The sequence below is a fragment of the Geotrypetes seraphini genome, chromosome 15, assembly GCF_902459505.1.
Source record: "Geotrypetes seraphini chromosome 15, aGeoSer1.1, whole genome shotgun sequence".
NCBI lineage: Eukaryota > Metazoa > Chordata > Amphibia > Gymnophiona > Dermophiidae > Geotrypetes > Geotrypetes seraphini.
Window position 1 is genome coordinate 43,541,638 of NC_047098.1, and position 13,742 is coordinate 43,555,379.

Here is a 13,742-nt window from a genome sequence, read left to right on the forward strand (position 1 = left end):
GATTGTAGAGATATACATTAATAGGACAAAGTATGATAATATACTGTAGAACTTACTCATTTTCAGTGCATGTATTAGAGCTGTAAAGCTGATATGGTTCAAAGAGGTTGACAAGAACTCAAAGATGAGCCAAGGTTAAGGGCATGGTTTATTTTGCTTCCAGCCAAATAGTAGAGCAACCCTAGTATGTTAATAAAGCAGTAAGAAATGGTAAGGAAGTGGTAAACAAGAATTTTATTTATTTATTTATTTATTTTTATTTATAACAACTTTCTTATTACAATCAAGTAGAATAACCACAACTTGAACAGATCAATATAACATAATGGAAATTAACAAAAGGAATAGAAAACAATTACTTGGATATTTAGTCCACCATAATTGGAGAAGATGAACAAGAAATACAATCTTAAAGAATTATAACAGCACAAAAGAAAGCGGCATTATTCTGGATTACCTACAGCTGATATAGCAAGTTATACATTAGTAGCTACAGATGCTCCTCCTTCTCTGGTTTCAATAAACTCTAACAGCTGTTTGGGTTCAAAAAAATAAGAAATTCTTAGTTTGATAGGTAACAAAACATTTCACCGGAAATTTTAACAAAAAAGTTCCACCTAGGGCAAGAATTCTTGGCCTTAAAGCCAAGAACTCCTTCCTCCGTTTCTGGGACTTTTGAACCATATCTGGAAATATATGAATTTTGGCCCCAAAGAATTGATCATTTAAGTGATGAAAATAAAGACGTAGAATATATTCACAGTCACTTTCCAAAGCATGTGTAACTAACAGGGTTATACTTTCAGTTACCACCTCCAATGAGCTCTCTAGGAAGGATGTCAAGTCCAAATCCACCGCTTTATCTCCTTGATTCTCCTTAAGGGTAGAAGCCTCCTCAGAACTTTTTAATTGTAGGTAATTAACTCTAACTATAGGAGGTAAATTTTCAGGTGGAATACATAGTATTTCCTTAAAATATTTTCTGACCTTCTCTATAGAAGAGATCACCAGAGATTTAGGAAAATTTAAGTCTCAAATTGTTCTTCCTCAACTGATTTTCAAAGCTCTCCATTTTTCTAGCCATATAAGTCCTTTCTTTTACTAGTCCAAATTCTACTTGTTTCATTTCGGAGAGTTTTGTTTCTTGTTTCTTTAATTTTTCTTTCATTTGAGCAATATATACATTCTGTTGCTCAATTTTGGAAAATACTGTCCCATAGCTTGTAGTTAAAGTAGAGAAAGATAGTTTAAGATTAGCATCCATAACAGATATACCGTATTTTTTCGCTCCATAAGACGCACCCTAGATTAGAGGAGGAAAACAAGAAAAAAAACATTCTGAACCAAATTCTTCCTGCCAGGCTCTGCACCCAACTCCACACTCCTTGTCAAGCTCTGCACCCTGTCCCCCCTCCCTGCCAGACTCTGTACCCTGTCCCCCCTCTGGTAGTCTAGTGGTAGACTGGAACAGGGCATAGGGCAGGCAGGCCTAGTGGCTGGTAGGTAGGACCCCTGAACTACAACTTCGAAGGGCCTCTTGGGACGGCAATCTATTTAACTTGGCAGGAAACGCGCTTTGTCCATATTACAGTAAAGGTGAAAGGAAAGCAGCATAATATATTTTGCAAGCGCAATAATTCTCTTATAGCACCCTGTCACCATATCCTGAAAAAGGCAAAATAATCTGATCTGTCCCTTATCCAATCTCGGCAGTTGATTGCAGCGTTTCTAGTACTTATTCCAAACATTATTGTACAAATCAGCCTTCCCCCACAGAGAACAATACAACTTTTCAATAACTGCGACTTCAAATACCTGTTTATACAATTTACGGAGACAACCCCCAGTCTGTCTTTACTCTTGGTACACCCTAGCCCTCATGATACCTGGTGATGCTCCAGCCAACCCCTGGTGAGCACCGTAGTAGCCCGGTTTGGAGGAAGTACTGCAGCGACATGGAGAGGAAAAACACTGGCACCGGAAGTACTGCTTAGAAATAATTTAATTAAGCGATTAATCAAATATAAATAAAACTTGAAACTTGCAGCGGCATGGAGAGGAAAAACACCGGCACCACCACCAATCACAGCCCGATCCTTCCTTTTCTGTCTCAAAACACGCCAGTGCAATCTTTTTCTAGTCCTCGCATCTTCCATTGCAAAGGGCTTAGGGGAGAAGTGAAGGAGAGATGGGCAGCTAACGAGTGGTGCGTCTGGGCGAGGAAGCGACGTGGGCGTTGCCCTTGGGAGGAGGCTTGAGCAAGAAGGTGGGAAGACGTAGTAGACTGAGCCAAGGGGTTCGCGCATGCAGGAGCGGGTGTGTATGTGGTATTCGCTCCATAAGACGCACCCTTATTTCCACCCACTTTTTTGGGGGGGAAAAGTGCATCTTATGGAGCAAAAAATACGGTTGCTTGCCATAGTGCCTCCATGTCAATTTTTGCGAGTTTCTCCAACACTCCAAACTGTATGCTGGTCCCTCCCTAAGCACCTCTTACCTCAAACCCAGTGTGGGGCAGTTGGTCCTCTCCCTGCTCACACGCTTCCAACAGGGCTTGAGCTGGCTCCCTCCTAAGCTGGATAGTGAAGCTTCCATTCTGAGGAACGACGCCTCCAGCTCTCCCTCCACCGGAGTACTTCCGGGTTGGAGTGGTATCATCTGCTGTTCAGGGCTCAGAGGCGCCCTCTCCACTTACACAGGGTCTCCCGAAGAAACCAGGGTTCCCCTCCCCTGAAATAGGTAATACTGACTCGCCTGCACGGGAGAACACCTCCATAATTGTTGCCTGCTGCAACCGCTGCTGGGATATCGGCATCACTGGAGGGTCAATGCAGGTCGCTCCCTTTCTCTTCCCCATGCCGTCAGGTAGGGGAAGGCTGTTCAGCAAGTGTAATGCAGCTCAATATCGAAGCCTCCTCTCAGGCATCCGCTTCTGACACCATCTTTGATCCTCCCCTTCATAAACAAGAATTTTAATAGAAGAAAATTGAAAATTAAGCCTTTAATCTGAAAAAAACATTAAGTTTTACCAGTTTATAATCTGAAATCATAGAAGTAAGATTCCCCATATTTTTTTATCATTGTTTATTACAACAAAACATAAACTGGAGAAAATCAATTGAAGTAAACAACTTGTCATGTTTCTTGGCAACTATCAAAATTTATTTTTGTGATTAAAAGCCAGGACAGCAAGAATAGATATGATCCTAGCGCAGAGGTTTGCAAAATTTTTATTTATTTATTTTTTTAAATCTTAAATAATAAAATGCTAGCCCGCGCATGCGCACTCGCGACGCATGTTCCCTGATCCCTTTTCTGTCGGGATGTGGCCGCACGAGTGCGCATGCGCGCTTACTAGGTCACTGGCAGAAAACGAACCGTCACAGAGGGAGTGAACGCGGAGTCATGCCGTCCCTCAAACGTAAGTCTCCTCCTTTGCCCGACTCCGGCCTCTGCTCCTCACCAGTCCTGCCTTCGGCCCTGTCCCTGTTAAACCGGCTGCCAATAACAAAGCCAGATGCCATGAGTTTTTCCCTTTTGCCAAATTGCTAAAGCCTCTGCCGGTCTCGATCCTGCCCATCTCTGAAGTTACTTCCTGATTTTGAGGGGTGGGATCGAGACCGGCAGAGCCTATAGCGATTTAGCAAGAGGGAAAGCCCCCGTGATGTCTGGCAGAGTTTGCCGTCGTCGCTCCCCTCCCACCCGGTGCACCCCTCCCCGGTGCACCCAAACCCCTGTTGACCTTCACATCCAATCCTCCCACCGCTGAGTCCGGCAATGAGAGGTTTCCTCAACAAGAAGCGTCGGGTCAAATTCAAATGCTCCCGGCAGGTCGGGAGAGGGCAGAGCAGGCTCGCACACCCAGCGGGGACAGGGCAGGAATGAGGCTCCCTGCAGGAGCAGAACCGATGGCTGCAGCTCTCCGCTGAGTCCGGTAAGGAGTGGTTCCCTCAACAGGAAGCGTCGGGTCGAATTCAAATACTCCTGGCAGGTCTGGAGGGGGCAGAGCAGGCTTGCACGCCCAGCGGGGACAGGGCAGGAACGAAACTCCCTGCAGGAGCCGGTCCGATGGCTGGAGATCGCCGGACTGGACAGGGGGAGCAGGTAAGGGGTGCTGGGAGAGGGAGCAGGGAGGGGGAGCTGGGAGGGGGAGCAGGGAAGAGGTTGTGCTGGACAGGGGTGAGGTAACAGGAAGGGAGGCCTACTGCTGGACAGGGGGAGCATGGAAGAGGTGCTGTTAGACGGGGGGAGGAGATAACAGGAAGGGAGGCCTACTGCTGGATAGGGGAAGCAGGGAAGAGGTGCTGCTAGACGGGGGAGAGGTAAAAGGAAAGGAGAAGACCTACTGCTTGGCAGGGGGAGAATGAATGGGTGCTGCTGGACAGGGGGAGACTTAAAAAGAAGGGAGAAGGGCTCCTGCTGCACAGGGGGAACAGGGAAGGGGTGCTGCTGGACAGGGGGAGACTTAAAACGAAGGGAGAAGGGCTCCTGCTGCACAGGGGGAGCATGGAAGGGGTGCTGCAGGACAGGGGGGAAGTAAAAGGAAGGGAGAAGGGCTACTGCTGGACAGGGGGAGCAGTCAAGGGGTGGTAGTGGACAGCCGAGGAAAGAGAGAGAAAGAAAGTGGCCAGGGAGAGAAAAAGTAAGAAAGACAGACACACACATATTCTAGCACCCGTTAATGTAACGGGCTTAAAGACTAGTAAAGAATAGTTTAGTATTCAAAATTATTGATAAGGCTTGAACTCTATAGACAAAAGTTTTACATACATGTGAAAAAAAATAAACCAATAAGTAGGAATTAGAACCCTTCCCCATACCCCATGTATAGTGATAAAACCAAAACAGAAGTACATATGTATGCCACCATTATAACTGAGCACTATAAAAACAATATAAATTTTTCTTTTTGTCAATTAAAGAACAATGCCTAAATTACAAATAATTATGTCCCAAAGCATTCCTAGTATCATATCAAGAAGAGGAACTGGACTCGTACCAAGTCAGAAAAGATTCTCATTGCTTTTCAGAACTGGCTATATGACCATAAGAGAGAAATGTCAACTTACTGAGATAACAAGCTGCTACAGTTGTGGTTAATCTTGTCCAAAATTGGTATGTCCTTGTTTGTCCATACTCATACAACTTCCATACATACATACATACTGTATATGCTCGAATATAAACCGATCCGAAAATAAACAGAGGTAATCTTCCTTCCCTCCCCCAGCCCAAAAGGGTGTGTGTGTGTGGAGGTTGACTCAAATATAAACTTAGGTTAGAAACTTGGGTTATCACTGTAAGCCAATCTACAAAGACTAGACATTTTTGCCATAAGTTTTAATACATTATTTAACTTTACAATGTCTTTGCTTTCCTGTCATAAACCTTAAAAATAGAAAAACGTTTTTGTATGTAATGCCACACAAAAGACAGACATAAAAATGGATAAAAGTCAAGCAATATGGCACTTAATGTATAACGTAACTGAAACATAAATTTAAAATAATATTACAGAATATAATACAATAAATATAAAAATAACCACAATATTAGCAGATAACTACTAAAATAACATACATTATGGGCTCAAAAAGAAAAAAAAAAAGTCTAAAAAGTGGCTTAAATGGGTACTTGGGACGATCAAAAAACCTGATCGTCCAAGTACCCATAACCAAAGCTGGTTTTAGACGTATCTAAAACCAGCTTAGGCCTTTCCCCTGCCTCTAAACGCATAGAACGAAAAGAGGCATTTTTAGAGGAGGGGAAAGGGCGGGAAGTGGGCCGACCTAGACATAGTCTTATAGCAGGTTTAACCAAAAGTTTAGCCAGTTATATGTTTTGACTTAGACCAAGTCAAAACAGGTGTAAGTGCCAAAAAGGGGCCGCTGAGTTGATGGCAGCTGCCGCGATCAGCTCAGCAGCAACCTACCCACCCCCCACCACAACCATCGCAGCAGGAGAGATGGCTCAGCTCCCCATGACCCACGGCAGGAGAGATTGGGCATCTCTTCTGCCATGGGTCATGGCAGTTCGGGTAGAGGGGTGATCACCATCGTGGCTGGAGAGAAAGCCAATCTTTCCTGCCGCGATCTATAACCTGGCCCCCACCCCCGACTCGATCAGGGTACCTACCCCCCACCCCCACTAAGATACGGGCAGGAGCGATCCCAGGCCCTCCTGCCCCAACGCAGCCCCCCCCCCCCCCAATGGCCCCTCCAAACCCCCGATTGGCCCGCCTAACACCCCCCCACCGACCCTGCGACACCACCCCCCAGCCCCGACACCCCCCCTTACCTTAAAACAAGTTGGACGGATGGGTTCTAAGCCCTGCTGGCCGGCAGGCCCGCCATCTTCAGAATGGCGGGCCTTAGGGCCTGATTGGCCCAGGCACCTCAAGGCTTGCCCACAGGAGAGGTCTTAGGCGCCTTGGCCAACCGGAATTGGCCCAGTTGCCTTAGGCCCCTCCTGTGGGTGGGGCCTTAGGCACATGGGCCCAACTATTTCACACACCTAATACTGTATTACTCTCTTGAGATTTTGCAGTTCAAATATTTGACCTTGTAATTTTTGCTGCCAAACTCTAGAGCATTCTTCAAGTTCAGCTAGATCCCTTCTTTTCCATAACTTTCAGGTTGTCTACCTTTTTGGTGTCGCCCACAAAAAAGCAAGGCTTTCCCAACAGCCCTTTGCATTGTTACTTAAAAAATATTAAAAGTTAACTGGACTAAAAACCATTGATGTTTCTTTCATCACTACCTTTTGTCATCTGCCACTCAACCAGTTTCTAGCCATGTCAACCACATTCCTCCTTTCTCCTTCCCCTCATCTAACAGCTTCTCCCTTCTTTCTATCTTTCCTATTTCATGCCAGTTTCCTTCCTTTCTTCCTATGTTCCCAGGGTATTTCTTTTTCTTAGCAGATGCTCTTTCTGCTTTCACTTTACCCATTCTGTTGCCACTTCTTTACTTCACCTGCACCATCTCTCCTTTTTTTAATCATCTCTCTCAGTATTTCCTTTCTTTTTACTCTCTGCTGTTTTTCTTTCCAATGGTAGCTTGCTTGTAGATTTTGATCCTGTACATTTTCTCTATGTATAGTTCAAGCATTGGTCTACACAAGCCCTTTTTATTAGTTTTCTGTGGGAAGAGATGCTGGAAAGAATTATGGGCCTGCACTATATTAACGAAATAAGGAGAAACATTAGGAAGATTTTTTTTTGTTTATCAGTTTAAAGTGATTTTCATCTTTGTAAAAACAGGGGAAACATATCCATGGAAATTGGTTTAAATTTTGTTTTCAACACTTTTTATTTTATTTTTTTACCATAACACTCCCATTATTTTCTTCCAGTAGATATATTGAACCAATTTTTTCATCTTGGTTGTGGTATATGTCAAATAAACTGAAAGCAGGCCTTGGCAAATTATAAATATGCATAGGTAGGTTTTGTAAATATGAACTCAAGCAAAAGCAGCTGTAAGATGTATGACTATATACTACTTGCCAAACCATGGTATGATGTCAGGTTGACTTTATTTTGACCAGCTGCTAGATGTTACAGAATATGAAGGCACAATCTTAGATGATTAAGAGAAACTCTGAGAACTGGGCATGTCATCATCATAGTAAACAAACAGCCTTGCATTTTACTACTTATTACAGTAAAAATGTGGTTTGTGGGTTCCATTATTTTTAACTTTTGTTCCCAGTATAACATGGAATGCCTTTTAGTCCTAGAACATGCCAACATGTCACTGGTATCTTTGGGAGATTTGATGGAGTTTTGCAGATTTTTTCTGAAATGGGTTTCTAGATATAGGTTTGTTTCTATCAGCTGCTTTACTCTTGGATGAATTTTTTTTTTTTGCATGATATTTCTATCTCTGTCTTGTTTTTTTTCCTGTGGTATAGCTGAGATTGTTGGCTGTTTGTCTTAATGACCATGAAGACTTTAACTGGAAAGAATGGCAATATAATGAAGAGTTAGTACAAGAAAATACCAAAAATATTCACTAAACTGGCAAACACTGGATTACTTTCTCACTTTTTTTAATTTTGAAGAGAACTGTTACTGATATGTATTGTTTACGATGGGCCCCTCTGAAACTCTAAACAAACTGTATATTGTAATTCGCTGTCATCCCCTCCCACTCCCATTCGCTGCATTTTTATTGTAACTCGCTGATAGTCCAGCTCTCTTCGATGTGAACCACCTAGAAAATTCTTAAGAAAATTCTTAACAAATTGTATTCTGTAATTTGCTACTTTTTCTAAAAAGGCCCCTCTGAAATTCTAAACAAACTGTATATTGTAATTCGCTGCAATTTTAAGATTCTGCATACTGTAATTCCACTGACTATCTGCATATTGTAACTCGCTGATTGTCCAGCTCTCTTTGATGTGAACCGCCTAGAAGTCGCACGATTGTGGCGGTATAGAAGAATAAAGTTGTTATTATTATTATTATTATTAGAGTATTGTTTTGTTTGTAGTGATATCAGTCTACAGTGACCTAGGGGTCCTTTTACAAAGACGCGGTAGCGGTTTAACGCGCAGAATACCACGCGTTAAACCGCCTGCCGCGCTAGTACCTAAAGCCTCCATTGACGAGACGTTAGGATTTTAGGCTGCCGCGGGGGTTATCGCGTGATGAAATGTCCAACGCGCTAACCCCCGTAGCACACCTTGATAAAAGGAGCCCCTAGTCCCATAACTCCTATAAAATATGAGCCATTTGAGAAAGCAATGAAAAGGAATTATCACCATAAGTCTCTTCTAAGGGAAAAAGAAAAATATGTCCACAATATAATTAATAGCAGAAATTAAACCCTGGGAAGTGCTTGATGTGTTTATTCCATTGGTGCTAAGCTTACAGGGGGGATAACCAAACTATTTTCAAAAGTTATTTTAAATGTATTGTACTTGGTTAGTGCTTATGAATGGATCACTAAGGTATTTGTCTAGAAAATGTTTACTTTTACAAGCCTGATAGTTTGCAGTTCTATCTTGTAGTGCAGGAGTTTACTCAGAGTTTTGTAACATGCCATGCCCAGCAAGGAAAGCCTCATTGGAATGAGTTTCAAATAGACTGCACAGATCTTTTAAACTTGACCAGACTTTGGTCCAGTATGATGAACTGTTGCATGTATCTGAGAATGAATGTGCTTCTAGAGACCTATTTCCTATTATTATACTTCCCCCTTCATATTTGCAGAGGTTAGGGGCAAAGCTGGCCCGTGAATAACTTTAGGGCCATCTGAGGCCTCCACCCCCTCGAGGGGGGGGGATCACACAGCTGGCTCCCTGATAACCCAAGGTTTCTTACTCAGGACACCCACAGCCTGCACTCAAGCCTCTGAAAAATTCAGAGGGCAAGCTGGCTCCGAGGGGAATGGATCCTGAGCCCTGAAGTAAGTACATGGCAGGCTGGCTCCACAGGTCTACCTGAAGGTTTGCCCTGCGAGCTGCAATCCGGCTTCATGGAACCTGTATCCTTTCCCAGGCAGAGAATGCCCAAAAATGGGGATCTCAGGGCACCAAAGCCTCAGAAAAAAACAAACTTATAAGCAAAAATAAGATAAACTAAGCAGAGCAGAAATACCTTTGCACAGTTCACTTGTAAAAGGAAAAACTGGAGGAGGCACTACACGCCACTGGCAATATGGGAGATTCAGAATGTTGTGAGTAACACACTTTTGCAAACTCGATTCATGGGAATGGATTGATCATCTAATGTATGGACTCCTGAGTAGATGTAACAGAATAATTTATATTTTTAATGTCTAAATGCTTATATTTAATCTGTATGCCAGCAAACGAGCCTTTTTACTAAGTTGCATTAGCTTTTAACTTGGTTACCTTAACGGTTTAATCTAATATAACAAAACGGTAAGCCGCGCATGCGCACTTCCTATGCGTGCGCCGGTTTTCCGTGAGCTGTAGCGACCCATAGGAAGTGTGCATGCACGGCTTACGGTCTGGCTTCATGCGAGGCAAGACATGTGCGCATGCGGGCCCTTCCCTGCTCTCCACCTGCGGAGTGGCGGCTGCCGGCCACTAGCACCCCCTGCCCTCTCCGTCGCCTCCCGGCTCCAGCGGCATAGGCAGCACTATAAACACGCGGCTTCGCGCCCTTCTCTACCGATTTCCTCTGCCGCGTCTCTGATGACATCATCGGAGACAGACGCGGCAGAGGAAATCGGCAGTAGCAGGGTGTTTAAAGTGCTGCCTACGCAGCTGGAGCCCCGAGGTTTGTCGGCAGTGGGAGGGTCAGGAGCAGGCCGGATCGACAACGGCAGTAAAAAAAAGGGGGAGGGGCCGAACGGAGCAGGGAAGAGAAGGGAAAGGGGGGGATGGGGGAAAATGCTGCTACTGCTTCTGCACAGGAAAGGGGGGGATAGGAGGGAAATGCTGTTGCTGCTGCATAGGTAAGTGGGATGGAAATGTTGCTGCACAGGGAACTGGGGAAAAATGACAGAAAGAAAGAAAGACACAGGGGCAGGGAGAGGGACAGAAAGACAGACAGAGAAAGGGGGCCAGAGAGAGAGTCAGCAGGAGAGGGGGCTGCTTTGGGGGGAGGGGTGTGCTGGGGGAGACAGAAGGGGCCATGGAGAGATAGGGAAAGGGGGCTGCTTTGGGGGGAGGTGTGCTGGGGACAGACAGCTTTGCTCTGGGGGAGGAAGACAGAAGAGGGCCATGGAGAGACATTTGGGAGGGAGGTGTGTGCTGAAGACAGACAGACAGACAGGTCAGGAAAAGCTTCTCCGTACTGTGGAAACTCCGCACCATAAAAAAATACTTTGACGACACCTCTTTTCGCCTACTTGTACAATCCTCCATCCTCAGCATCCTTGACTACTGCAACATCATATACCTCAACGCCACAAAGAAAACCACCATGAGACTAAAAATAATCCAAAATACCGCAGTGCGTCTCATCTTCGGCCTTAAGAAATGGGAACACATCACCCCCTTCTACCACCAACTTCACTGGCTGCCATTTGAATCTAGAGTCCTCTTTAAATTCGCATGCTTCTGCTACAAATCGATAAATGGTTCAGCACCAAGTTACATCAATTCTCACTTTAGCCTCTACAACACAAACAAGAAATCCTGTAGAATTCAGTTGTTCGCCTTCCCGTCTCTAAAACTCTGCCACCTTAAAAGATTCCTAGACAAAACCTTCGCCTTCCAAGCAGCAAAGCTCAACCCATGGCTTGCACAAATGATACTCGAGGCCCCCACTTACCTAGGCTTCAGAAAATCACTCAAAACCTACCTATTCGGCAAACAAGACCCCTAACAACCTCCCCCCCCCGCTTACATTACTACACGCCCCCTCACCCACTCCCGCTCTTCTCCTCCCCTTAATTGCTCCCCTCTCCCCTAGCTCCCCTCCGCCAGTCATCCTCTGTTAAGTTCGATTAACACTGCTTATATCCGATAAACTATTTATATCGGATAAATTATCTTTACATGATAAAATGCTGTAAATCCCGCTTTAACATTTGTTTCTACCTGATAAATTGTGTATTGCTGATAAATTGTTTAAAATTGTTCAAACTGTTTGTAAATCTGCGTGTTAACGCAGATACTACTGTAACTGATGTAAACCGCCTAGAACTCTCCGGGTATGGCGGTATATAAGAATAAAATTATTATTATTATTATTATTATTATTATATATTCTAGCACCCGTTAATGTAACGGGCTTAAAGACTAGTGTACAATAATTTTCTACATTAATAACTAACCAGACCAAGGTGGAGATTGAGCAAAAACTGTGCCTTAGTTAAAAACATGCATGACTTTATCATGCATTAGTGTAGTTTTTCTCTTGAAATATCACTTTTCAAGCATGAATATCTGGTTGAATGTATAGCTCCCTATATTTTTCCTTCAAAAGCTGCATTCAGCTAGACATCATGACTTGTCTATACCATCTGTGTAAAGAGGAATTATCTTTAATTATTGCTGTTTTAAACATTTGAAGCTGCTATATATCTTCCTGTATCTGTTTGTTTTGGCTTGAGAAATCCAGTTTAACTGAGTCAATGGTTTTAGTTAAAGTATCAATCTTAGAGTTAATGTTTGTTACCTCCTCAGTATTTTTGACCATAGAAGCCTCCATACGTTGTAAAAGCAACCAAATATCTCCCAAGGAAGCCTCTGTTGGTGTAGGTGTAGATGTTAGTTCCTTCAACTTTCCTGCACTTGCTGGTTCAGGTTCAGCGCCCTCACCGGACAGCCCCATAGATTCCCTTCCGGGGTCATGGTTCTCCCGCAGCTGAACCCCGGCAGTAGCTGGACACACGGGGGTAGATGGATCTGGAGGGGACAAAGATATTTCAATTCCCGAAAGGGGGAAAAGCTCTCCACCACCTTCCCCCAAATCCGGGTCACTTCCTCCGGGAACTCGGGTTGCCGTCGACTGAGCCGCAAAGAAGCAGTCAACGGTTTGCTGAATGGTTTGCTGGATGGGTGTCGAAGAAAGGGCCGGCGAGGGAACGGCCCTTATCACCCCTTTCCTCTTCGGCGGCATCTGAACGTCAGGAAAAGATTTTCAGGTAAAAAAAAAGGCGCCTGCAATCATTCAGATTCTTCCTGCTCTGCTTCGCTGCGACTCTCACACCGCCGCCATCTTGTCACACCAGCCTCGGTAGTCAGTTATGTTGTTCTTCGCTTTGTGAAAGATGGGATTATAACTAAAACAAACAAAACAAAATACTGCATATACTCGAATATAAGTCAATCCGAATATGTCGACACCCCCATTTTTCCCCCCAAAAGGAGGAAAAATAGTTGACTCGAATATAAGACAAGGGCTTAATATTCAAGTGCCATGTCCTGCCAGGATCTGGACCTAGTGTCCCCTTCCTCATGCCCTCCCTTGTCAGGCTCTGCACTCAGCCCCCCTCATTGCCAGGTTCTGCACCCAGTCCCCCTCACTACTTGCCAGGATCTGCATCATGTCCCACCTTCCTGCCCTGTACCCTCTTCCCCCTCTGGTGGTCTAGTGGTAGTCTGGGACAGGAGGGATCCCTCCTATCTCCCATCCCGGCTGATACAACTTTTTTTACCCCCCTCCCCCGCATACCTCTTCTCACATCCCTGGTGGTCCAGCAGTGTATGGGCAGGAACAAACTTTCCATTCTCCTGCCCTGCACTGTGCCTCTCCTTCCTGCTCTCCGATCTTGTGGCCAGCGTTGCACAGGCATGCAGGAGTGCGCTTATTGAGCTCCCGCCCGGCCCTGCACCGCTTGCTGAATGGCTGCTGCTAGGTCTTGCGAGTTCCGTGAGATCTGGCGGCAGCCATTCAGCGAGTGGTGCAGGACTGGGCGGGAGCTCGAGAAGCTTGCTCCTGCATGATGGTGTGCCGCTGGTCACGAGATCGGAGGTTGAGAAGGAGGGGCGCAGGGCAGGAGCGCGGAAAGTTTGCTCCTGCCCATACACCGCTGGCCCACCAGGGATGTGAGAAAAGGTACATGGGGGGGGGGGGTAAAAAATTGTTAGTATCAGCTGGGACGGGAGGGATCCCTCCTGTCCCAGCCTACCAGAGACCTGCATCAAGTCTGGGAGGGGGTTGGGTGATGACCTGAATATAGGACGAGACCCCCATTTTTGGGCCATTTTTGTGGCCCAAAAATCTCGTCCTATATTTGAGTATATACTATAGATTTAAAATCTGAAAAAAACCTTTAAGATGAAGAAAAGAACATGGAGCAATTTAATTCTACCTG

The 13,742-nt window shown here is 44.9% G+C and overlaps 1 protein-coding gene across 3 annotated transcripts in view; it reads left to right on the forward strand.

Annotated features, from left to right (window-relative positions):
- Positions 1–13,742, forward strand: part of VMP1 (vacuole membrane protein 1) — a 288,381-nt gene that overhangs the window by 107,344 nt on the left and 167,295 nt on the right. The window lies entirely within an intron of this gene.